This window comes from Peromyscus leucopus, chromosome 22 (assembly GCF_004664715.2).
Source record: "Peromyscus leucopus breed LL Stock chromosome 22, UCI_PerLeu_2.1, whole genome shotgun sequence".
Lineage (NCBI taxonomy): Eukaryota > Metazoa > Chordata > Mammalia > Rodentia > Cricetidae > Peromyscus > Peromyscus leucopus.
Window position 1 is genome coordinate 29687814 of NC_051081.1, and position 25319 is coordinate 29713132.

Here is a 25319-nt window from a genome sequence, read left to right on the forward strand (position 1 = left end):
GTATGTGAGAAAGACAGAGAGAGAGAGAGACTGGGCAGAGCTGAAGAAATCACAATCTCTGGCTTCAGTGCAAGTTTACCTTTTTTTTTTGGCCCCTGCTTGAAAGGTGCCCTGGGAGGGAAGCATGCCCGCCAGCTGGCACTGAGTGCTTCGTTTTAAACAACTGCACTCCAATGTGTCCCCATTTATGCTTTCCCTGACAAGCACTACAGAAACAAAGAAGCTGTTGCTGGAAGGAAGCGAGGGTGATTTCCAGCTAGCAGGAGCTGCTGCGGGGAAGAGAACTGTGGGGGGCTCCTGCACATTGGGGAGTCTCATTTGCAGGGGGAGCTGCCACTCAGTTGCTACCAGGAAGTGGAAAGCGTGCTCCCCTTGTTTTATTTGCTCTTCTATACCCCTTCCTCTTGCTTATATGAGTTGTGGGCCTTTCCATGGCCGGGGAGCACCAAAAGAGAACATTCAACACAAGCGATAAAACAGTAGTGGTCAGCAAACAATTTCTCCTTTGCTTCAATTTTTTATTTCTTCGTATTCATAGTCTAGTCTTTGGAGACACAAACAATTGAGAGACAGACATAATGTGGAACTTCCAAAGAAATCATAACAAATGTTCTTTTAGATAATGTCCTACTTTTTTCCCTAACACAGAAGACTTTGAATTGAGCAAAGGCTTTTATCTATAATATGAAATCATACCACATGTTATATTTAAAATCAATGCTATATATTACTGGGAAGAGTCTGGCAAGAGGTCTAGTTACCTGGTTAGATTTTTTTCTGGTTCTAGTGAGTGAGAGACCACAAGTTATTCTAGACCCAAGCATGTGCATATAGATTGAGGCTTCATAACAACCAGGGCCAGGGCCAGGAGAAAGCTTCATTATGTTGTAAGACAAACTGCTAAATGGTCTTATTAACAGACTAGAGCCAGATATTGGGGTGAAATCTGAAAGATCAGAGAAACAGAACAAGCCACAGTCAACCTTACCTCACCAACTCCTCAGCTGATCTTGTTTCCTCAGACTGAAAGCCTCTGAGTCCTCACCAGAATGGATCTCAGCTGAACTGCTGCTAAAAAGCCTCTAGTTTCTGGTTCTCATACCTTATATACCTTTCTGTATCCTGCCATATTACTTCCTGGGATTAAAGATGTGTGCCACCACTACCTGGCTCTGTTTCCAGCATGGCCTTGAACTCAGAGAGATCCAAATGGATCTCTGCCTCTGGAATGTTAAGATTAAAGGTGGAAGCTACCACTGTATGGCCTCTATGTCTAATCTAGTGGCTGGCTCTGTCCTCTGATCCACAGATAAGCTTTACTGAGGTGCACAATATATTGGGGGACACAATATATCACCACATTATGTTGTAGTGGGTAGCCATTCCAGCTTGGATCTGGAAGTTCCAACCCCCATTGAGACTCTGGCAACTGTCACACCTACGAGGCGGGGCGAGGGGAAGCACTGGAAACCTGAGAGCTGGATGGGCCAGCGCTCTCTCTGCCTGGACCCTGGACGGTGGAGGTTGACCGAGCAGAGCTCCAGAGAACACCGCTGGATTGCGATACACCTTTCCCAGACCCCCGCAACCTATCTATTCCTCCATTTGTAAGTCATCCACTAAATAAATCTTCCTTTTAACTACGTGGAGTGGCCTTTATAATTTCCCCAATATCTGGCGCCCAACGTGGGGCACGAACCCACAACCCTGAGATTAAGAGTCTCATGCTCTACCGACTGAGCTAGCCGGGCTGGTTCTGTAAATTTATATCTGTCATACTTTATATATGTTCTACTTCTGTTAGGATATTCGGTATATTGATATATATTTAAGATTATTGTCATATTGCATACCGCACTATATATTCCTACCTCTGTTATAAATATCTTGTGTATTGTCACAATTTTGAAGTCATCGTTCTTCACCATACATTTGCTTATAGACTGTTTACCTTATTTACGTGAAGCCTTAGTCCTTAGGTTATTTCAGTAGATAAGATTTATAGATTTATAGTCGCCTATGCCTGTCATCTCTATAGTTACATTAGTTAGGTTATCCAGATTTACAGATACATAGGTCAGATGGGCAGGTAATCTTCAAACACTTCATAGACCTAGAGAATATGGCATTTAAATAACTTAGAATTCTGTTGACGTGAGACACAATTGCTCCTGGCTGCACCAATTGATCCCGAGAGAATGTTGGGCTTCTAAGACATTTCCATTTGGAAGTTTGTCTTTTTGGCACAAAATGGCCTACTGGGCAAAGAACTGCCCTTGCCTTGATGGCTGACAGTACAAATAAAATGCTGTCCTTTCTGGACAAGCGGGACACAAGGAAAGCGACCACTGTACTCTGCCAAGACAGGGTAAGATGGTCTTTCAGAAATCCTGCTTCTGAAAATGGTCTGTCAGATACTCTAGGCCTGTAGCCAATTTGAATGCACCAACAATGCTGAGAAACATTAGGTGACTGTCCAGGCTGCCAGCTGTCTTGGTCTACTCTTGCAAGATTCCTGAAAGTTGCTTGCATCCGTCTACCATTTCTCAGGTACCATTATGTTCCTTCTCAGGTCTTTGATGGGATTGAAGACTAGCAGTTATAGTTACAACTTAGTATATATAATATCTTAGATAGAACATATTAAGTATTAGATTCAGGTTCTTTAGGATAGGACACCTTTGAATGATCTTTATAACATGCCGTTTACCTATGCTCTATACTTCTCTGGATTTTAGTGTGTGTTTCTTGCTTGATATTGTTTGCATTGGTTGTAGTTCCATCTTATCTAGGTCATTATCCCTCATTATTTCTGGACAATATTTGATAACCATTCCTTTGTATATAGTCTTGTATTAGTTTAGAACCTTCTTATTTAGACAAAAAGGGGGAGATGTAGTGGGTAGCCATTCCAGCTTGGATCTGGAAGTTCCAACCCCCATTGAGACTCTGGCAACTGTCACGCCTACGAGGTGGGGCGAGGGGAGGCACTGGAAACCTGAGAGCTGGATGGGCCAGCGCTCTCTCTGGGTGCGCTCTCTCTGCCTGGACCCTGGACGGTGGAGGTTGACCGAGCAGAGCTCCAGAGAACACCGCTGGATTGTGATGCACCTTCCCCAGACCCCCGCAACCTATCTATTCCTCCATTTGTAAGTCATCCACTAAATAAATCTTCCTTTTAACTACGTGGAGTGGCCTTTATAATTTCCCCAATATTATGTGCTTGCTGTTTTAGCATAGGATCTGACTTTGCTTGCCCAGAATCCACGTAAAAACCCAGGATCAGCAACAGCATCCAGGATTCCAGCACTGAGGGGACAGACAAAACAGGATCCCTGGTCCTCACTGACCAGTAAGACTAGCCACACGAGTAAGCTCCAAGTCCAGTGAGAGACTGTCTCAAAACTAATATGGAGAGTGATCAAACAGAAGACTGGATGTCAACCTCTGGCCTCCATATGTACATATACTAACACCCACACACAGGTACACATACACATGAACATGTATACACACATACACAGGAAGACAGGGCTTATGTTAATGCCTAAGAATCAATATGAAATCATTGTCCAGGCTCTGAAAAAGACAAACCTGAGGTCATACCTCAGATCTACCATCTATAAATTGTGCAATATTGAACAAACTCATTCCACCCACATAGCGGCAGTATTTATCAGCCAGAATGTAGAAACAACATAAATGTCTAGTGACTAATGAGAAGCTAACAAAACGTGATATATCATATAGTGAAATATTATTCAGACATTAAATAGTAATAAATACTGGATCTACTAGAACATGGGTCAAACTCCTGACACCTATGTCTCAATTCTCTCTGAGTGCCCACACCTGAAGATTTTTGTTGTATGTCCTCTGACCCCTGTGTATTTTTAACCACCTATGGGGTGTGAATATATGATCTAGTTAAAAATTAATAAACTAAGAGAGATTTTTTTTAATCATCCAACAATCCTAGAATAACAAGCAAAATGTAAAGCATACATTTTTAATGTGTACAGGGGCCCACCATGTTGGAATTTGACTTTTTTTCCATGAAGCATGCCTCCATGGAAAGATATTTCTTAAGAATCATCATGAGCTATCACAGGGCAGATTTAATAGAATTTACAAGGCATGTGGAATCTGCTAAAACTTTCCGTGTGGCACAAAGTGCTTGCTCCCCGCTTCCCCCACATGGGGTGCCTTCAGTTTGAAGTCAGTGTGGACTCTGGTGGCAAAGTACAGTGCTCACTTTGATCAGTCAGTCCCAGGGCCCTAAGAGCTCCAGTTCTGTGTTCTGAGTTTTTCCTCATAGGTTCAAACTTGTATACAAGTCAGGGTTTATTGTTCATGATTCCATTTTTACATGCCTTTATGTTTTGTTCTTTTAGCTTCTGATCCTTTAAGCCCCAAGACCTACTTCATGGGAAAATGTAGGCTATTCTGACTATTTCTCCTGAAAAGTAACAATCAATGCAGAACTGAATTGAAACTTTTGGCAGTTTTCCTACAGAACTCTCTGGTTTTATTTGGGTCTTAAAAGAACAGCTCATTAGATAAAGAGGTGGAATACTGAATCGAGACCATGGCAATTTTCATTGAAAAACTAATTGTGCTATAAGCTTAGAAACAAGTATTGAACAAGCAACATATTACTAATCTCATTGAAGCTAATAACGAGGAGTCAAGTTCCTTTTATGATTATAACTATTGAACATGGTCTTGACCCATAATGGGACTCTCATTGGGGAATATCATCCATATCACTAAACATTCATACTTTCAAAATATTATCTATTCACAAAACATTGCTTTGCTAGTCTCAAAAGCCAAGGATCAAGCATATGGAAATTGATAAGTAAATTATCTACCCAAAGAACAGAATCCCATGCAGCTACTGAAGATAATCTTTCCGGAGTACGATGACATGGTAAAAATTTAAAATGCAATACTAAGTGAATAAGCAAAATGCAACTTTCTCATTATAATCCTTTGAATGAGAATGTCCCCCATGGGCTCAGATATCTGCATACTTGGTCCCCAATTGGTGGTGCTGTTGGGAGCTTTAGGAGGCACAGACTTGCTGGAGGATGTACGTTACTACATATGGAATTGGAGTTTCCAGTTTGCTCTCCCTGCTTGGTGCTTGAGGTTCAGGGTAAGAGCTCTTAGCTTCCTGTTCCTACCTCCATGCCTGCTGCTTGCTGGCGTGATTCCCGGCAATGACGAGCTATTATCCTTCTGGAAACTTAAGCTAAAATAAACTCTTCCTTAAATTGCCTTGGTCATAGTGTTTTATCACAGCAATAGTAAAGTAACTAACACATTTGTCTAGGGAAGAGGAATTAAGGAGGATACTAAGATTTGAATAGCCCCCAAAGGCAACAGAGGTGAAACATTTGAAAGTTGATTAGGCCATGAGCATTTTGCCCTCATGAGTGAATTAATGTCATTTCTAGACAAAGATTGGCTTCTTTTGATCTGTTCATAAGAATTAATTTTATATTTCTCTCTCTGTGTGTGTGTGTGTGTGTGTGTGTGCGCGCGCACACACACACACACACACACAAGCTCTCTCTCTCAGACACACACAATTTCTCCTCACACCCTACCAAAAATGTCTAAGCTGGTCTCTTGTCCTTGAACTCTATAGCCTCCAGAACCATGAGCCAATAAATTCTGCTCTTTAGATACCCTCTAGTCTGTGTCAACACCACAAAGCAGAAAGAGATATGTATGTTGTTCATACATATAGTCCTATGAAATTAATCCATCCTCTTTATTATATAATTTCTTCTCATCTCAAAATCTTTTGCAATAAATACTTTTTGTTTTGTTTTGTTTTTTTGAGATGGGGTTTCTCTGTGTAACTTCGTGCCTTTTCTGGAACTCACTCTGTAGCCCAGGCTGGCCTCGAACTCACAGAGATCCACCTGGCTCTGCCCCTCGAGTGCTGGGATTAAAGGTGTGTGTCACCACAGCCTGGCACAAATTGTCTTTATAAGACCTAGAAAACTGTTCAGGTCAGGTTAAAAACTCTCCACAATCAAATCCTTGAATGCTGAGCACCTGCCTGTATAGACACATCCTTCCCAATTTTTTTATAGGTTCATCCAGATCTCCCAAAGGAGAGGTCAAAATTATGCTAATGCTCTATGGCATGGTGCATACACAGAGGACACATTTCAGAAAGTGACAGAAACACAGCTTCTGAATCAATGAAGGTGGACATGCATGACAGCCCTTCTCAAAATCTCCAGTGCACAGAAAATGACCAAACCAAACAACCATCAGTACTGCAGGTGCCTATGACGTTCTTTAGAAAGAACAATGGTTAGCAAGGGTCCCTGATGCAAGTTGAGGCCCTAGTCATTCCCTTTAGCCGGCAGGTTCCACATGGACAGAAGAGGAAGACCTTGTTCAGAACTTTGCTGCAACACTAACACCAGTGTCATCGCTCTAGCACTGAGGTGACCACATGGAGAAGCTCACTGGGGTTTGCTCATCCTTGTCAAGCTCTAAGAGCCTCAGTGATGCCAAGGCAACAAGCACAAGTTTGTATACTTTGCTTCCGGGAAGGGAGAGGTCACAGTCTCGCTATGTAGCCTAGGCTCTCCTCAAGTTGCTAATCCTCTTGCCTCAGCCTGCTGAGGAATGGGAATACAGGTAAACCTGTCTGATTTGGAAATCCCAAATTTGCTTGGGATTTCAAGCCCAGGTAGTCAATTGCAATTCTCACCTCATAGAGGTTGGCCACACCTCCAATAAATAAATAATGTTGAACACTGCTATTTGTCTGACAGTATGGATGCTGGTAGCTGGAAGTTCAATACAAGTACTCAAAGAACAGAGGCAGAATAATAGTGTCACCACATGCCAGGCAATAGACTAGGCTCTGCCATCTAGATACCACCTGTCTCTCCTGGCATCCCAGAAAGACCATTTCTCCTACACATGTGGCTTTGGCTTTGAGGGAGGGAGCGGCTCTTATAGCCTCTCAGAGGCAATATATAGTTGCCCTGTAGGTCTCTTTCTACTTGGAGGAATGCCCTAACTCTCAAAGCAGCAGAAAAGAGAATAGCTGTGTTTATTCACTTGGTTATCAACTATTTCTACCTCGAGAAAGAAGCTTTTCAGTGTATTAAAATACCAAGTATTGATTTGGATGAGAAAATTAATAAGTGACTAGATATATGAATGAATAAGCAAGTGAGTGAATACATGAAGAACTGGAAGTACAAGAAGTCTAAAAGAGCCAGGTCACTCATGATTCATCCAAGGAACAAAGAGCTCAGATAAGGAAAAACTAAACAAAGAAGATGCTAAAAAATGCTGAAGGACAGTGCTTGAAGGAGTTTTTCAGTCCTCAGCTTCTCACAATATCATCCTCTAGAGACCAAGTTTGGGGATGTGGAAGCCAGGGACTGAGAAGCAGGGAATAAATTTATGACTGGGGATTTGGCTATAACCATCGTTGGCCAGAAATCAATAATAAGAATAGTAATAGTCGTGATTCTACTAATAATAGGTAACCAGGGATAAGCTAACCTTTCTGCATGAGTCTTCTCAACCAAGTGTCAGTATGATCCAATTAAAAAGCACTATTATTAGTTCCGTGTTGCACATCAGAACTTTGGCTTAGAAAAGATAATTAACTTGCATAAGAGGCACAGCTTGTACTATACCATACATATGCCAATTAACTAGAGGCTGTCTAAATTCTATTTTACATTCTATGAAGATTTAGATCAGATCGATGCAATCAATGTTTTTCAAGCCAGCTGCTCATTAGCACCACCCAGCAGCCTTCAAGTTTGGAGCTGTACTCAAAGGTTTCCTATACGTTAAGTTAAAGGACGTCTTTGATTCAATAGATTTCCAATAACTCTGGGTGGGGAGACAGAACAAGTACCTGAGGGAGTTAGTCGGGCCATTGGGTCACAGACACAATGGTCAAGTAACTCTTAGTCACTCAATAGTATCATTTACTTGTATATTGACTGGCAGATCAGCCAACCCTCCCCCCCTCAATGGCCTGACTCTCTAGATATGTGTTGCTAGCAATTGAAAAGGTGAAAAATTATAACAGTTATTTCTTCAAACTACTAAATAGCATTTAAATTTTGACTCGGACAATGAAAATGCCACCAACAGTTTAAATAAAACAACTGCAATCGACTATAAAGCTCCTTCCAAGGAAACTAGACAGGAATCATTTTTGCAAGGTGAGAGCTGGGCAAATGTTTAAAGATCATTCAGTCCAACAGTTCTTGCCCCTGCCACAAAGTGAAATCGATTAGAGACGCTACCACATGAAGCTGGTATTGGACCCCGTGGGACGACATCTGAGTTCGTGGATTTGAGACAGTGTCTTGGCATTGGTAGTTCTGTTGACTCCCTGAAAGATTTTCAAACACTGTGAGGAAAAACTGATTTCACCTAGCCCCTCACCACCTACGCAGTGGCTTGCCTGCAGTCACTTAGCTTGTCATGGACAGGACAGTGATAGCTCTTTCTCTCTCTAATTTCTGTTGATTTGCCATAGAATTATTATAGCAGGAATCTTTAAAAGTTCTTATTAATAAAATCAAATCTGAGCCAGGTATTGGGGTGAACACTGGAAGATCAGAGAGACAGAACAAACCACAGCTAACCTCACCTGGCCAACTTCTCAGCTGATCTTGTTTCCTCAGACTGGAAGCCTCTGTATCCTCATATCCGAATGGCTCTCAGCTGAACTGTGCTGCTCAAAACCTAAAAGCTTAACCAGCCAAATGCTTAACCAGCCAAATGCTTCTAGTTCCTGGTCCTCATACCTTATATATCTTTCTGCTTTCTGCCACCACTCCCTGGGATTAAAGGTGTGTCACCATGCCTGGCTGTTTCCAATGTGGCCTTGAATTTACAGAGATCCCAGATGGATTTCTGCCTCTGGAATATTAAAATTAAAGGCATGAGTGCCAACATTTTCTAGCCTAAGTATCTAGTGGCTTTTCTGTTCTCTACTCCAGATAAATTTATTAGGGTACACAACATTTTGGGGAACAGAATACCACCACAAACTATGGCTTCTTTTCAGGCATACCTAGGCAATTCCCTTATAATGAAAGTGTTATCTATAACATTTAAGAAAAATCATGCAGGACTAAAAATATATGCATTAGTACAAGGCATAATGGAGGTACATTATGAGCAAAATACAATGATATATGCATATAAAGATACCATAATGAAACTAATTTTTTCATATGCTAGCTTAAAAATTGTAATAAAAATGTAAAAAAAAAGACACTGCAAGTGTAGCACATTAGTTATTTTTAAGTGAGTCTGTATATTAATTCTACTTGTATTCAGTTCCCTTGCTTCAGTTATATACTGGGAGATTTCTTAGAGGCACCAAAGGCAAGATGCTTGTCCAAATGCAGGTAAACAGGCTATGCTTTTGACCACAGGGGGTTACATGCTCAGTGGGATGCAGTAAAAACCTTTGCAGCTAATGAACTGGTTCTACTTGTGCTCATTTCCCGGCACCCCGGTATGATTGTCTTCTGAGAGGCCCAGTGTGTTTTGGTCACTTAAGTCTAAAGTCCAAAATAATTAAAACGAAGAACTTCCATGGAATCCAGACCTAGGGAATGTCCAGACGAGTGTAAGGTTTTGATAGTGAACACCAAGGGGGAACGAGATAAATTAATGCATTTGACTAGTTTTTGCTTGCAAACACGGTGCTCTCAACTCCGGTTGAAAGCATGTGTTTCCGGCAACTGAAATAAATCTCCTCGCTTACAAGGTAAAGACAACAAACGATCAGTAGTTGGATCCTTACATTAGCTGTGTAAACTTTAGTCAGACATATGGAAATCGGTCGGTTCACAGAGAAAATAAACAAGAATGTTAAAAACAGCAAAGCTAAGTGTTTATTTTTGCTTTCCAGAACACAAATTTTTAAGACAACAGGCCCAATGATCTATGCAAAAGCCTCGTTTTAAATGTTCTCTACATATGAAAAGGGCTTTTTGTACCCTGTTAGAACCCAGTGCATTCAGTAAAATAGATTGCTTGCTCTGACTTACTGGGAGCATGATAGAGAATGTGGCTAGCTGAGGAAATAATTTGATATTTTTCTGTTGCTGCAGAGGAAGTTAAAAGAAAGAACGTAAGCCCCTGTGCTCTGAAAGTCTGGTCCTTCTCATCACTAGATAGTGATAGGAATTCCAACCACACCCCCATGGTCACGCATGCCCATCGGGACACTTAGTAATTTCGGCCTGGTCATTTCCGGGTCATACGTCCTAAGTAACCCATGCTCCATGGCTGCATGGTCACATAATCTCGCGGCGTGACCACATGATCTATGCACATGCATGCATTCGTGCATGAGTAGCCACGTGGGCCTGTGTGTGCAGGTACGAGTTGGCCCTTAAAAGGCAGGCCCCATGTTCCCCCACCCCCTTCACACATGTGTCCTTCCACAGGCCTGATCACATCTATCCCTTTCTCCTTGTCTTAATAAAACTCTTGTTAGTGGATTCTGTCGTGTTTCGTGACTTTTTCTCTCAGGGTAAGAGCGCCACTAAAAAACCATCAGATGGGACAACAGGTTCCTCTGTGATAGGTCTGATGCTACATGTTCTAGGTCACTTTGTATCTCCTCAAGAGGTAGGATGAAAGGTTCCGTATTGGGATGATTATAAGGAAGAGGTATAAGTGGAGAATGCCCAGTTTAATAACCCTGGATTAAAAATAAAGACAGTGTTTGCAGATTCCACAGCAGCTCAAGAGCTGGCCTTAGAGGTGTTAGCACCATGCAGCACACACTGGAATACAGGGAACAGTGTTTGGAGACCCTGCCCAAGACGATCCAATGTGCAGTGTCCTTCACAGAATCTGGGCAAGGACCTAGAACTGGAGACACAGAATGGCATTGCTGGGTCACAAGAAAGCCCAGCACTGAGCCACAGCACCACATCTCACACACACACACACACACACACACACACACACACACACACACACACAAACTAAATAAAAAAAAAAAAAAAAAAAAAAAAAAAAAACGACTAATATGCCTAAGGACCAGGGACTTCTCTGCCCAAGAAGAGAGAGGCTGCAGGACTTTTTTTTTAATCTATGCTCTACAAACACAGAGCATGAAGGCGCAAAACAAGATTGATGCCTTTAAGACGATTAATATTGGACTTCTCATCGATTCTGAGATTCCGACATACAGGAGCCCGTACCACTGCTGATAAAAGCCCTCTCAAAAGTGATAAAAAGTATTCCCTGAATATCACAAAAACGATTACCTATTACATTTGTGTAAGGAACGTTATTAACAAATAATTTGGGTCACTGAAGTCACTTGAGTGTAATGTAATTTTGTTTTCAGTCCTAATTTAATTCAGATAATCTGAAACAGTGCAAAGAAACAATGGTTGTCTGGATGGGCATCTCTAACATCTCTTCTCCATCAAAATCACTGCCTCTCATTGAGTTAGGAGCGAATTTCCTAGGATCTTGCTAGAAACACCTAAAAGGTACATAATTTGAATGGGAACACTCTCTCCCATATACAATTTCATGCATTGATTTTTTTTTTCAACAAACTAGTATAGCAAATCCCACTGTGTGCCAGGCATGTCTCACCTCTACTCTGCTTAGATGCCAGACAGTACAGGTGCTGTGGATCTAAGAGAGAAAAAGACAAGATTTCTGTCTGGCTAGAGATTTGGATTCTGGTAGAAACCAAGAAAAGTGGTCAAAAACATAAAATTTGGTAAATTCCATAATAAGAAAAGTTCATGCCCTAGAGTAGCACATGAAAAAAAAAAACAACAACACTGACTATTCAAGGAAGAATGATTGTAGGAGCAAGTGGGGTCAAGATCATGATAGAGAAACCCACAGAGACAGATGACCAGAACTTGTGGGAGCACACGGACACTAGACCAACAGCAGGGGAAGCCTGCATGGACCTCTGCATGTGGGCGACAGTTTTGTAGCCTGATTTGTTTGTGGGTCCCCTGGCAGTGGGACCAGGATCTATCCCTGGTACATGAGCTGGATTTTTGAAGCCATTCCATATGATGGGATGCCTTGCTCAGTCTTCAAGTGGCGGAGAGTTGGGGGAAGAGGCAGTGTTTGGTCCTGCCTCAACTGCATGTGCCAGGCCTGTTGACTCCCCCGGGAGGCCTTACCCTTTCTGAGGGAGTGAGTAGATGAGGGTGGGTTGGGGGAGATGAGAAGGAGCAGAAGGAGGGTTGGAGGGGGAACTGTGATTGGTATGTAAAATGAATTTAAAAAATAAAATAAATTTAAAAAAAGACATCAGGCACAAAAGAAAAACAAAAGGAAAAGAAAAGACACTGACTATTCAAGGTAGGACCTGGAGAAAGTAACAGACTGATAACCAAAGGATAGGAGGAGCCTGAGAGATGGCTCGGTAGTTAAGAGTACTTCTTGACCTTGCAGGGGACCCAGGTTCGATTCCCAGAACCCACATGGCAGCTTAGAACCATCTACAATGGGACCTGATACCCTCATCTGGTGTGCAGACAAAGCATACACACACACACACACACACACACACACACACACACACACACATACACATGCGCGCGCGCGTGCGCGTATGTATTATAAACATATTACATAAATAAATCTTTAAAAATGTTTTTTAAAAAGGATAGGAAAAGTAAGTCAATGGCCAGTGCACATGCTGTAATTTCTTGATATCTTGTTAACCACCAAAATGACAGTGAATTTAAACATAAATCTCTTCCATGCACCCAAATGCAAAACATTTGAACTTAGAGAATTGCCCAATAGGATAAAATGGGAGGAAGTCTCTGTTATCCCCATGGCTCTCAAGAGAGATGGCTTCCATTCTAAGACCATCTCATCTCTCCCACGTCAAGAGTATCCCCCACTCTACTCCCTCTGATAGCTGTGGTAGCCAGCTTTCCATCTCCATGACAAATGGCTGGCAGACCAACTTAGAAAGAAGAAAGGTCAAGCACAGTAGTCTACACCTAGACTCCCAGCACTCAGGAGGCAGAATGGTCTTGAGTTTGAGGCCAACCTGGTCTGCATAGCAAGTTCCAATATAATCGGAGTCATATAGCTAGAACTTTTATCAAAAAAATGGAAAATAGAAGAGAAGGTGAAGGAAGAGGAGGAAGGGGAGAGAAAGGAGGAGGCAGCTAAAAACCAAAATCATTTCCAACCATGTCCCTTGTCCATTCTTATACATGTTACTTCTCTGTCTCTTTACTCCTTGAAAAAATACTGCCCACTTGCCATACTCTCCTCCCTCCTCGTCTCTGCTCTACCTACTTGGCACAGCCTTTTCCCCATCACACTGCAGAAATGGCTCTTACCAAGATCTCAATTGCATCTGGCTTTCCAAAGTCAGTGATTGTTCGTGATTGTTCTTAGTCCAACATCTTACTCATCACCCGGCCCCAAGACTGACTACTCGTTCCTTGAAATACTTTCTACATCAAGGATTTGTGCTCAGACCTCCTTTCATTGTAACTTCCACGATGCCAGGAACTCCTTCTCAACGATGCGGTAACTCTGCCCCTCCTGCAAACATGTCACTACTAAGCATCCCCAGAGTTCAACCCTCAGTCCTCTGGACCTAACAACATCCTCCATCACAATAGCTCTCAACCTGTGGGTTGAGACCCCTACAGGAACACATATCAGATATTTACAATATGATTTATAACAAAAGCAAACTTACAGTTATGAGGTAGCAACGAAATAATTTTATGGTTGGGGATTCGCCACAGCATAAGGAACTATACGAGGGGTTGCAACTTGGATTGAACTTGGATAGGTGTGGATAGTATCCATCCATAGCCTGATGATTCTCAGTTTTGCAGGTCAATCTTAATCCTCTCCCACATGCTTCATAAGCATCCTTTCTGCTTAACAGATCTCCCATAAAGTATGAGGCCAAAATAGAACTTTTGACCCCCTCCATCCGGTTCAGCTACCATTTCTACCTGCAAGCCTACTTCATGCCCACTGCATCACCACTCATGTAGTGACCAATTAATTTTCAAAATATCTACACGTCAATCCAGCTACAGTAGCATATACCTATATTTTCAGCACTCAGAAGGCTGAGGCAAGAGATTAATAAGTTCAAGGCCACCAAGCCTGACAACCTGAGTTCAGTTTCCAGAACCCACATGATGGAAGGGGGGAACTGACGTTTTCACAAGTTGTCCTGGTGCCTCTATACATACACTTCCCCCATCCAAAATCGATAATTTTTAAAAAGCATAATTTAAAAACAGAAGAAAAAAGCTAAAACTTAGGGCCAGTGAGATTGGCCCAGCTGCGATGTGCACTTTCAGCCAAGCCCGACATCCTGAGTTCAATCCTTGGGACCCACATGGAAGAAAGCAACTTCCAAGTCATCCTCTGAATCCATAGTGTGCCAACACACACACAATTAATTAAAATAATAAAGTGTGTGTAGACTAGAGTAGAATAGGATCTACTCTCTCTCTCTCCAATGCCTGTTTTTGTCTTTTCTTGGAGTTTCAGAAGGGCCACAGCATCAGATGCATGATGCAAGCAGTCCGAACTGAAATGCAAACAGTGTAGAAATCTCATCAAGCGTACATTCTAGGAATTCGTGACTCTCTCCCTGCTCCAGCTCATGAATAACCCTCCCCTCCTTTAAAGTTTGCTCATGATGTGCTGATGTGACTCTGGGAAGTCCCTTGTTGCATCTCTGAATTCTGTCTCTGACTGTAAAAAGAACATAGAAACACTAAGCAAGACACCGGCTTTGTGTCCTTCCCAGAGGCCTCCCCAGCCCTCATCACTGGCACCAAAAGGACGCAAAGTTTAGAGATGAACTGGGAACCTATGCTCAGTACTTGACAGAAAAAGAAAGCATCATAATTATTAAAGATCAAGAAGAGAAATAAAAACTTGTTTCCATGGGACTATGGCTGTAGGTCAGCGGTGGAACTTTCCTAGCATGTGTCTCACCCTAGGTTCTGTCAATAGAGCTGCAAATAAAGAAAAAATATTTCCATATGTTAAACCAGGGAGGGAAGAGACTAGAGTGTAAGAAAGAATGGAAGCTGGGAGGGATGTGTTCAATACATAGTACACACACACACACACACACACACATACACACACACACACACACACATACACACACACACACACACACATACACACACACATACACACACACACACACACACACACGTATACAATTTTTGAAATAATTTTCAAAAAGAAACAAGAAAAGAAAATGAAATAGTTGGGAGTCTGAAGTCTACACCAGTCAACCCGGTCTGGTGGGTATGATGCTATAGAAAGAGTAATAATAAAGACTAAATGGTGAGGTCTTTCTGTGTGTAGTATATACACACTGTAACCTGGCTATGGTTGGGAAAGACTTCATAATACCCAAGGTCACCTGATTTCAAAGAAGCCCTCTTTAATTCTTGTAATATAAGCTTACAAGCCCTACTACATACATCTGATTGCCTTCACCTTGCTAATCCTTGTATTTTTCCATAGCCTTTATCACCTCCCAAAGTACTATACAATGTCACTTTGTTTGATTATGGTTTGTTATCTACTGCTAATAAAATGTAAATTCTACAGGGAAGAGAATTTGCACACTGTTACATCCTAAGTACTTAGAACATTGTCTTGCACATAGTAGACTCTCAAATTAATATTCTGTGGGTAAATTAATGAGAGGAAAGTGTCCTGACAAAGGCTTGCCAAGACTGCCATTACACAAGCGTATACCCAGGAATTTATACATCACAAATATAAGTCTCAGAATCATGACTAGAAGTGCAAAGTTATAATAAAGAAAAGTTACCTATTCACTAACCATTACATCACCAGGTTGTAATGTGACTGAAAAAAAAAATGAAATACATTTGTTACAGAAACTGATTAATACATGTTCAAACATAAAAATTTTTTAACTTAAATGAAATCATGTGCAATAAGGAGGTGTCCATTATTCATTCAACAAACATGTTGAGCTCTTGCGATGGAACAAGAACTCTGGTAGAAACACTATATGCAAAGATGAGTAACAGTAAAGCCCTTTCCCTTCAGGAAGTCAGAAATTTACAATATCGTGTTGTAAGTTGTATTTTAGAAAGAAGGAATGGGGGCATTTGAGCCCAGAGGAGAGAGCCTAATTCACTGAGACAGAGAGGAAATATACCAGGTCAGGATCCAACATTTAGATTCAGATTTGAATTATAAGCATGATGGAGAATGGAAAACGAAAATATGTCATTTTTGTGACATACTACTTGACAAATCTCATCCCAAATTGTTTGGCCTTTTCATTCTGTACAGCTGTTCCTAGAGTTTCATTAGCTACAATTCATATTCACTCCAGAGCTAAAACGGAACTTCAGGGTAGGTAGAGCACCCAAACAGGTCAGAGGAGAATATCGTTCTGCATTCTAGCAGAGTCATCCTGAGTCAGTAACAAAGATCAGCGTGCAAGCGGTTGTCCTTTGCTGGGAACATATTCCAATTACTTACTTTACCCCATGAAAATGAAGAAATTAAATTCCCTAGAATCATCTAAGAAAATACCATTAGGCGTTTCACAATCTTCACACCAGCTAGGTAATAGAACACAGTTTTAGCCGGGCGGTGGTGGCGCACGCCTTTAATCCCAGCACTTGGGAGGCAGAGCCAGGTGGATCTCTGTGAGTTCAAGGCCAGCCTGGTCTACAGAGCGAGATCCAGCAAAGGCGCAAAGCTACACAGAGAAACCCTGTCTCGAAAAACCAAATAAATAAATAAATAAATAAATAAATAAATAAAATTTAAAAAAAAAAACACAGTTTTAGGGGTCCTAGTGTCTGGGAGTATTTGAAATCTATGTCACTGAAAGATGAACCCTTCGTTCACCTTCCAAGATGTCCTATGGCATTTGTTCTAATGATGTTTAGAGAGGCCTTCTTAATGAACAGGTAACCTTGACATTTATTAAGTAGTTTCTTACAGTGTGAGACGGATTGATTTTCAATGAAGACAAATACTGGCCAATGTGCTCAATTAAAAAAGAATGTCTCACAAACATATAACACATGTGGAGAGAGCTGGACACAATGCACAGGCATCCATGAAGCGTGCAGCAACACCAACTCCTCTTCATTGCCCTTGGCCTTCACTGGGTCCTTTGTTAATTAGTTCACATACTTTTCCTTGTGTGAGCTAAGAGAAGTGGATGGCCCTTCAAATAAGAGGAGGAAAAGACACACAATCAAAACAGATTCTCAACAGATCCCTCCAAAATATTTTTCCATTTCCCATATCATTTGGTCTTCATATAACTTAAGTAATGATAGACACACCAAAAAAAAAAAAAAAAAAAAGGAAATTTTAAAAATTCTAAGCCACACTGAAAGAAAAGCCTAACTTTCAGTCACATTCAGATTTCCCAAATCTGAATCGAGCATTATTTCTCTCTTCTACTGTGGTGCAGAAGAAAAATGGCAAACAGAGATGACTGAGGCATACATACCTCCTTCTCACCGTGCTGAGAAGAATCAGAGTGGCACCTGTTTCTCTTGCATTATCCTGAATATCTGAAAATAGCACAGAATTGCTAGGGAATATCACGAAGATCTACCCAAGCTAAACAAGCCAGGCTGTAGTAATCTTCCCTAATTCCCCAAGCACTTTAAATTTTACCTCCAAAGATTCTCTCAGTCATTCTGTCTGTCACCTTTGCTATCCCGAAGCTCAACCCATCATCGTGTACCATGTGTGTGGATTCCACCTACTTCCTAATGAGTGTTATCATTCTGGCTGCCTCCAAGGTGTCCTGCCCACTACTGCTAGGGTGAGCTTGTAAAGACATAAATCTAGTTACACACCCTCCCGAGTCAACCACTCCAGGGACTGCGTTAGTTTTATAATGCCCTGAATTCCTTAAATTAGATGATAGCGTCTGACTTATTCTAACCTCTGCCTAATTCTTCATCCTGCACTACCACTCTCCCATCCTCTCCTTGCTCTGGTCCTTTACATTCTTAAATCAGCCCTTGCCCTCTGTACTTCCTGATTTTCCCACTGTGATTTTCTTTGCTAAAAATGCCCCATCTTCATATGGTAGCCACAATATCTCCTAGGGAGGAGAGAATTCCTTGGCTTCTCAGACACAATCAACTCCCCTCATAAACATTCAACATAACTCACAACTGTGTATCTATGTTGTGGTTATTCATTCAACATCTAGCGTCCATTCCCACCCTGTAGTATCAGAACTATGTTGACAAGGACAAATGCCTATTTTGCTTAATTTTCTATCCTCTTAATCTATTATCTGGCATATTGTAGGAGATATATATAATATATATATAATATATATATATATATAATATAATTAATAAGTGAGTGGATGAATGAATGAATGAATGAATGAAGTGATAGCGAAATAAAGATTGGATGGACAAGGTAACACTGGAAATGAACAGTGAAGGTAAACTATAAATGTGATCATCAGAAACAGTTGAAGAGGAGTTCCCAGGCTCTGAGAATATTCCAAATAAAAAACATATAAGAAATCATACAATATGACAAGACACTATAAATAATCCAGATTTTCTGGGATGGGTATACAGTATAATATAATATTAATCCAGAGAAAGATAGGTCCATCAGGAAGACCCCAGAATGCAGGGAAAGATGAATGCTTTCTTCCACAGTAAGCTATTGTCATATCAAGAATAAGAGGTGCCCCATGACAAGCTGAATTTGTGAAGATTTCTATAATCCTTGCTGAAGAGGGGAAGCAAGTAAAATCCTATGCTACTATCATCACAGCAAACGAATCTGCTGAGGTCTGACATAAGCTACACATGCATTATACACTGAATAATATCCCCATAGCCAAGTTATTTTTAAAAACTACTGCTACCGTCTATTTTAAAAATAATGATTGCTCCATGGTTAAGAACACAGAGGACCCAGATTTGATTCCCAGCACCCACAATGCAGCTCACAATCATCTGTAACTCTAGTTCTAGGAGACTGATGCCCTCTTCTGGCCTCTGTGGGCACATGATGCACATACATACATGCAAGCAAAACACCTATAGATAAAAAAAATAAATCTTTAAAAATAGACAAATAAAAATAAAAATAATGAAGACATTGACCACACCTTGATTAAGGTAGACCATTAAAATTTCTAGATAAAGGCAGTGGATTGATTTATAACACAAAATCACCCAAAGCTCATGTTTCTGGAAATAACACTTCAAAAAGAACTGGCCGAGGGTATGTTTGTGGAAAAGATGGGCAAATTCTTCCTTCCTTCAAACAGAGGTCTAAGTTTCTGAAAAGAGTAAAATAGAACAACACCTTTTAAACTTTATGTATGACCCTATTTCAATCAAGAATTTTTCTACATGATCCCAGATCCATAGGTAAAATAGCTGCACAAGTTACTGGTAGTATTGAGCAAATTAGGTCAACCTCATTTCTTTCATTTGCCTCATTTCACAGATGTGTAAAATCACACGTGTGCAGATGTGTTTTAATTACTTTTCTATCATTGTAGAAGACAAACAAAGCTGACAAACGCAACTTAAGGGAGAAAGTGTTTATTCCAGCTTATGGTTACATAAAGCCAGGAGGCTGGTTGGTTATTGTATCTATACTCAAGAAGTAAAGAGTAAACAGGAAGTGGGGCCAGGCTAAAAGGCTCCAAGGCCCACCCCCAGCAACCTACTTCCTCCAGCAAAGCTCCACCTCCTAAAGGTTCTATGGCCCTTCTCAAAGAGCACCTGGGGGCCAAGGGCTCCGATATGTGCATCTGTGTCTCATATTTCACAATCAGATCACAAGATGATATAAAAGTAGAAGCACAGGTGTTCTGGGGAGGTAAGAAAAAGAATGGGAGAGGAGAGGAGGGAGTGGGGAGGAATGGTAGGGAGAGGAGAGGAGAGGGACAGGGGAGAGAATGTAAGGTGGTGAGTTATGGAGGGAAGGGAATATGTTTAAAGTACATTATATACTTACATGAAAATGGCCTTGTGGAAGCAAACTTGCATACTAATAAGATATATGATCTTATTTTTGCATAAAGAACTAAATCTTGGCTGAATATTTAATATCACAGGATTAGAGCATCCTCAATATTTCTCAGAGTTGATCAATATTGTGATTTTAAAATTCTCAATGCTGAGAATGCTGGCTGCTTCACACTAGTCCATAATGACAGAACATATTTAAGGCCATTTCTGTTGCTGAAAATTCTGCTCTAATCCCAAGACAAATTTTATTTAATGATTTTTTTTTTTATGAAACCCAAGTTAGCAACTCTAAGATTAATTTTTCAGACATCCTGGTTTTTAAATGTTGAAAATAATACTAGAAAAAATATTAAAGCTTGAGTTTTCCATAATTAAGCTATTATGTTTCAATGAAGAATTTTGTATGTCCAGTAGGAACACTGCAGTTCATAACATGGAATAATCTGAGCTGAGTTATGTCTGGCAATATTCATCAGCATTGTTCAGTAGGACAACACACACAATACCAAGTGGATATGTTGTTCAGAACTACAGCTGTGGTGATGTCATAAGTGGAACACGGGCAGCCACTGCCAGGATACTGTGAATTCATTGCACACAATCTTTGGTTGTTGTGCACTCAGAAACCTTTTACTGTTACCAAGTAACTTGTTCAGCTACATGACCCCATATGGGGTCTTGATCAAGAATTAAGCTGGGATAGAGGTAGGGGTGGGGAAAGGAGATAGGTAAACAAACTAATGATGTATGAAAATGCCTTATTAAATCCCATTAGTTTGTCAACTAATTAAAAGTATAATATTTTTTAAGTTTGAAGGGTGGTACAACACAGAGGTGAACAATGCTGCTCCCAGAAAACATGAGTCATTAAATGAAAATCTCCATGCCAGTCATGGGTACCTACCTATCAGCTACTAGTCAGTGAGGCCCCAGAGGTAGCCAAAACAAGACAGGCTATTGCTATTGCTCATGCTTGCCTACAAGACCCTCTTTCTATAGGCACACACACAATTTGGTGTCAGGAGACAGAAACCAACCTTTAAGTCACCAGGATTCTCTCCCTGCTGGCTGGTGTTTATGTGATGTGCCCTCAAGTGTAATAATGGCAAGACTGTTTATGGAGTAACCAATTGCCCTTTTGATTCAATTTGATACCTGATCCACAGGAGGGAATTCATGCCCAGAACTGTAAACATGGTCAAAATCAATGGCTAGGGAAGTTGGAGGCCCAAAGAGAGAACCTACCAATGTCTTCCTAAATGGTCATGTTGTCAGAGTACCTGCCCTCTGAATATCTGTGTATATATTCATAGACTTACGTTCCTCTTAACCATAGTCAGAAAAGTTTTGTATTGCAGTAGGTAATAGTTAGTACAGAGATCCATTGTTCAAAGTGCTGAGAATAATTGGTTGTGAGTACTCAACCTTAAGACATCTATCCCCTTCCCTGAGGCACAGGAAACATCTCAGAAGAGGAGGCAGAAAGAAGATAAGAACCAGTGGATGTGGAGGACTAATACTGTCCTCTACTCAAAGCATGACTGTTACCCAAATGATCTCACAGCATCTATGGCTACCTGCATAAGATCAAAGTCAAACTCTAGCATGGAGCAGGGGGTTCCTGAGACTTCACTCCTTGTTAAAGAGCTATTGGCAGCTGATGGCTTCTGGGTACGACAAAGTCACTTTTGTTTGTAGGTTGTCCTTGCCCAAGAAGATGATTCCACACCTGTGTGTGTATATGGACAGCTCTAACTGAACTCAGTAGGAGAGAGAGAGAGAGAGAGAGAGAGAGAGAGAGAGAAAGAGAGAGAGAGAGAGAAAGGCATGAAGTTGAGAGGGAGATATGTTTGTTAGGAGAGTATTGGGGAGATGGAAGCAGGGAGTAGGGAATGGATATAACCAAGATACATTTAGACATCATTGAATTTTCAAAGAATAAATATTTAAAAAGAAGAATAGTTGGGAATAAAGATCTTCAGACTGGAAGCATCTGCTGCAGGTAATAGTGAAAATATAGGGTCTGTGTTTATTTTTGCCCAGCCCACTTCATGTGGCTTACCAAGTCTGGCAACAAACATATGTTTTCAGGCAGGAGATTTTTGTTTTTGTTTTTTTGGGGGTTTTTTGTTTGTTTTTTTGTTTTGTATTGTTTTGTTTTGTTTTTGTTTTGTTTTTTTTTTTTTTTTTTGAGACAGGTTTTCTGTGTAGCTTTGCGCTTTTGGACTCACTTGTAGTCAGCCTGGCCTTGAACTCACAGAGATCTGCTGCTCTGCTCCGATGCTGGATTAAAGGCGTGCGCCACCACCACCTGGCCCAGGCAGGAGATTTTTAAAAATAATTTTCTGGATGAATCAGTTGCCTTAAAAAGAAATACCTTACCAGATTCTATCAGTAGCCCTTTAAGGAAAAAAAGAACAACTAGTAAAATCACTTTATATGTACTTAGAGAATGTTTTCTGCAAAGACCCTCAACAGCCATCTTCTGTCCCTTGAGTCCCTTTGGGGATCTTTCTGTTTTGTTTTGTATGTTTGACAAACGCTGCCTGTGCTGTATTTGAACACCATGCAACAGTATTCACCACACCAGGAAGCACCCTACTTCCTCCTTGAGCTTTCCTGACCACTCAGTAGAACCTCCGTAAGCAAAACTGACTCCGCATGCACATCCATCCTGAATGCCCTGATAGCTCTTTTCTTTATTTTCTTTATTTTTTTTACTGTTAGTATTTTTATACAATAGTGATGATACACACACACACACACATAAGTACTATTATTTTTCTTTTCAGACGACACTTAGTAATTAACCAGGTTCTAAGGAAATCTTACATTAAAATGTTAACTACTCACGGTATTTTAATGTCTCTTCGCTATTCAATCAAGTACTCACTGCATGTCCTTGTAATTGCAAATTGGGGTTAGTTTTAATTTTTAGTTTTTAGATGTTCACTAAGTATCTTTGAGTGAAAACATTTCCCCCCTCCAGAATTTTTTTTATTGAAAATAGATTCTTCTCTCATGCAATACACCCCAACCACAGTGTCCCCACCCTCTACTGCTCCCAACTCACCCTCCCCCACCTTCCCTCTTCCCCAGATCCACTCCCCCTCCATTTCCTCTTCAGAAAGGAGCAGACCTCCATGATACAACAGCTAAACAGGACAAAACAAGATACAATAAGACAAGGCCAAAACCCTCACATCAAGACTGGACAAGGCAATCCAATGGAGGAAAAGAGTCAGAGATACACCCGCTGTTAGAAGTCCCACAAAAACACCAAGCTAACAGCCTTAACATATACACACAAAGGACCTGGTGCAGACCCCTGAAAGTCCCATGCTTGCTGCTTCAGTCTCTGTGAGCCCATGTGAGCCCTGCTTAGTTGACTCGGTGGACCATGTTTTCCTGGTGCCTTCCACCCCCTGTGATTCTACAGTACTTCCTTCCCCTCTGCCATGGGGTTTCTCGATCTCTACAGGGATGGACCGGATGGAGACCTCCAATTTAGACTCTCTCTGCATAATGTCTGGCTGTGGGTTTTTGCACCAGCTCCCGTCTGCTGCTGGAGGAAGCCTCTCGGATGACGACTGGACTGATCTATGAGTATAGCAAAATATTCTTAGCAACCAGGTCATTGGTTTTATTTTATTTTTATTTATTTATTTATTCATTCATTCATTCATTCATTCATTCATTTGGCCCATCATGTTTGGCTCTACCCTAGGTCTCTGGGCTATCTAGTCTCCAGTTCCTGGCCACCCAGGCATTGTAGGTCATGGGTTCCCTCTCGTGGCGTGGGCCTCAAGTTAGATCCAACATTGCATTGACAGGTCTTGGCTTTTTCCTCTTCATTGAGATGATAGCAACCTGGGCTGTGGGGATGATGGCAGTGTTTGCCTTTCAAGCATGAGGACCTGAATTCTATCCCCAAAATCCACTTTAAAAAAAAAAAGCTGCCGTGTGCGCACTTAATCCAGCACTCGGAGCAGAGCAGCGATCTCTGTGAGTTCGAGCCAGCCTGGCTACAAGTGACTCCAGGAAAGCGCAAGCTACACAGAGAAACGTCTCGAACCAGCACACTGGCTAGATTCAGGTCATGGGTCTTAGAAGAGATCCTATTATTACAGTTTCCTAAACCAGTAAAAATCTTAACTCCATCTTAAATAAGTATCCTTGTACCCACAGACATGAACACAAACACACAAACACACACACACACACACACACACACACACACACACACACACACATACAAAGATGAATGAGATCTTCCCTCACATTCTCAGCACTTTTAATAATTAACCAACGCTTCCTGGAATCATCATGGACTTAAAGAACTCAACCTTCTCCTAAACAAATCTTGACATTTACATTCAGTAAGAGTTGGGCTCATATGTCTAACGCCAGTTGCTAACCAGCCACTCAAAAGGCTGAGGCAGGAATAAAAGCCGAGGCCATCCTGAACCATACAGGGAGACCCTGCCTCAAAATAATATTATCCCATGTGAAAGAATGAGTTTAGATAGAATGGCATCTTCGCATGCCTGGCTAGGACTTGGATAAGTGATTTCCGGATATGTCTTCCATTACTCGCTAATAAGCATGAGTGCTTCCTGGGCAGAGGCCACTCTATGAAGAACATTGCCAGGGATAAAGCAGCCAGAGGCACTCCAAAGGAAGGTTCTCTCCAAAGGAAGGTTCCCACAGGCCCTGCGGCAGGTAGCACTGTCTTGAGGCCACACTCTAAGTCTGTCTCTCGGAGGAGCTCAGGTTCAAATTAAAGCCATGTTTGGCAGCAGTATTCCCAGGCCAATTGGAATCTTCAAGCTGTGCTAAGTGCCTCTTTGCCTCTACGTGTGAAAAGGACCCCATTTTCCACTTCGTCTCTATCTTCGAGAAAGAATGATGTAGGGTGATTATTGGGGAGTGTCTTGTCAATCCCTCGCAAATTCTCCTCGTGATTCTTAGGTTAAAAAAAATCCCCTAGTCTCTTTCATAGATAATTCTTGTGCCTCTAAGAAAACTTTTCTTAAGAATAATAAGAGCCCTCAAACTTCCCAGAGGCAAAGGAAAAAAAAAAAGTGTGTATGTGCATCCTGAATGTTGGCTATTAGAGCTAAGCACCGGCCAGAGGCATATCCATCTTTCATGATCAAGAGCTAGTCTCCAGGGGTTCTCAGTGGGCGACGGAACACTGGAGAACACTGATTAGCTGCTTGCTCTGTTCTTACACTGGCTTCTCAC

At 41.3% G+C, this 25319-nt stretch overlaps 1 non-coding gene across 1 annotated transcript; it reads right to left on the reverse strand.

Moving 5' to 3' along the window:
• Positions 1–1678: 1678 nt before the first annotated feature.
• Positions 1679–1751, reverse strand: Trnak-cuu. Its single transcript has one exon. It is a non-coding gene; the product is annotated as a tRNA-Lys (tRNA).
• Positions 1752–25319: the final 23568 nt, after the last annotated feature.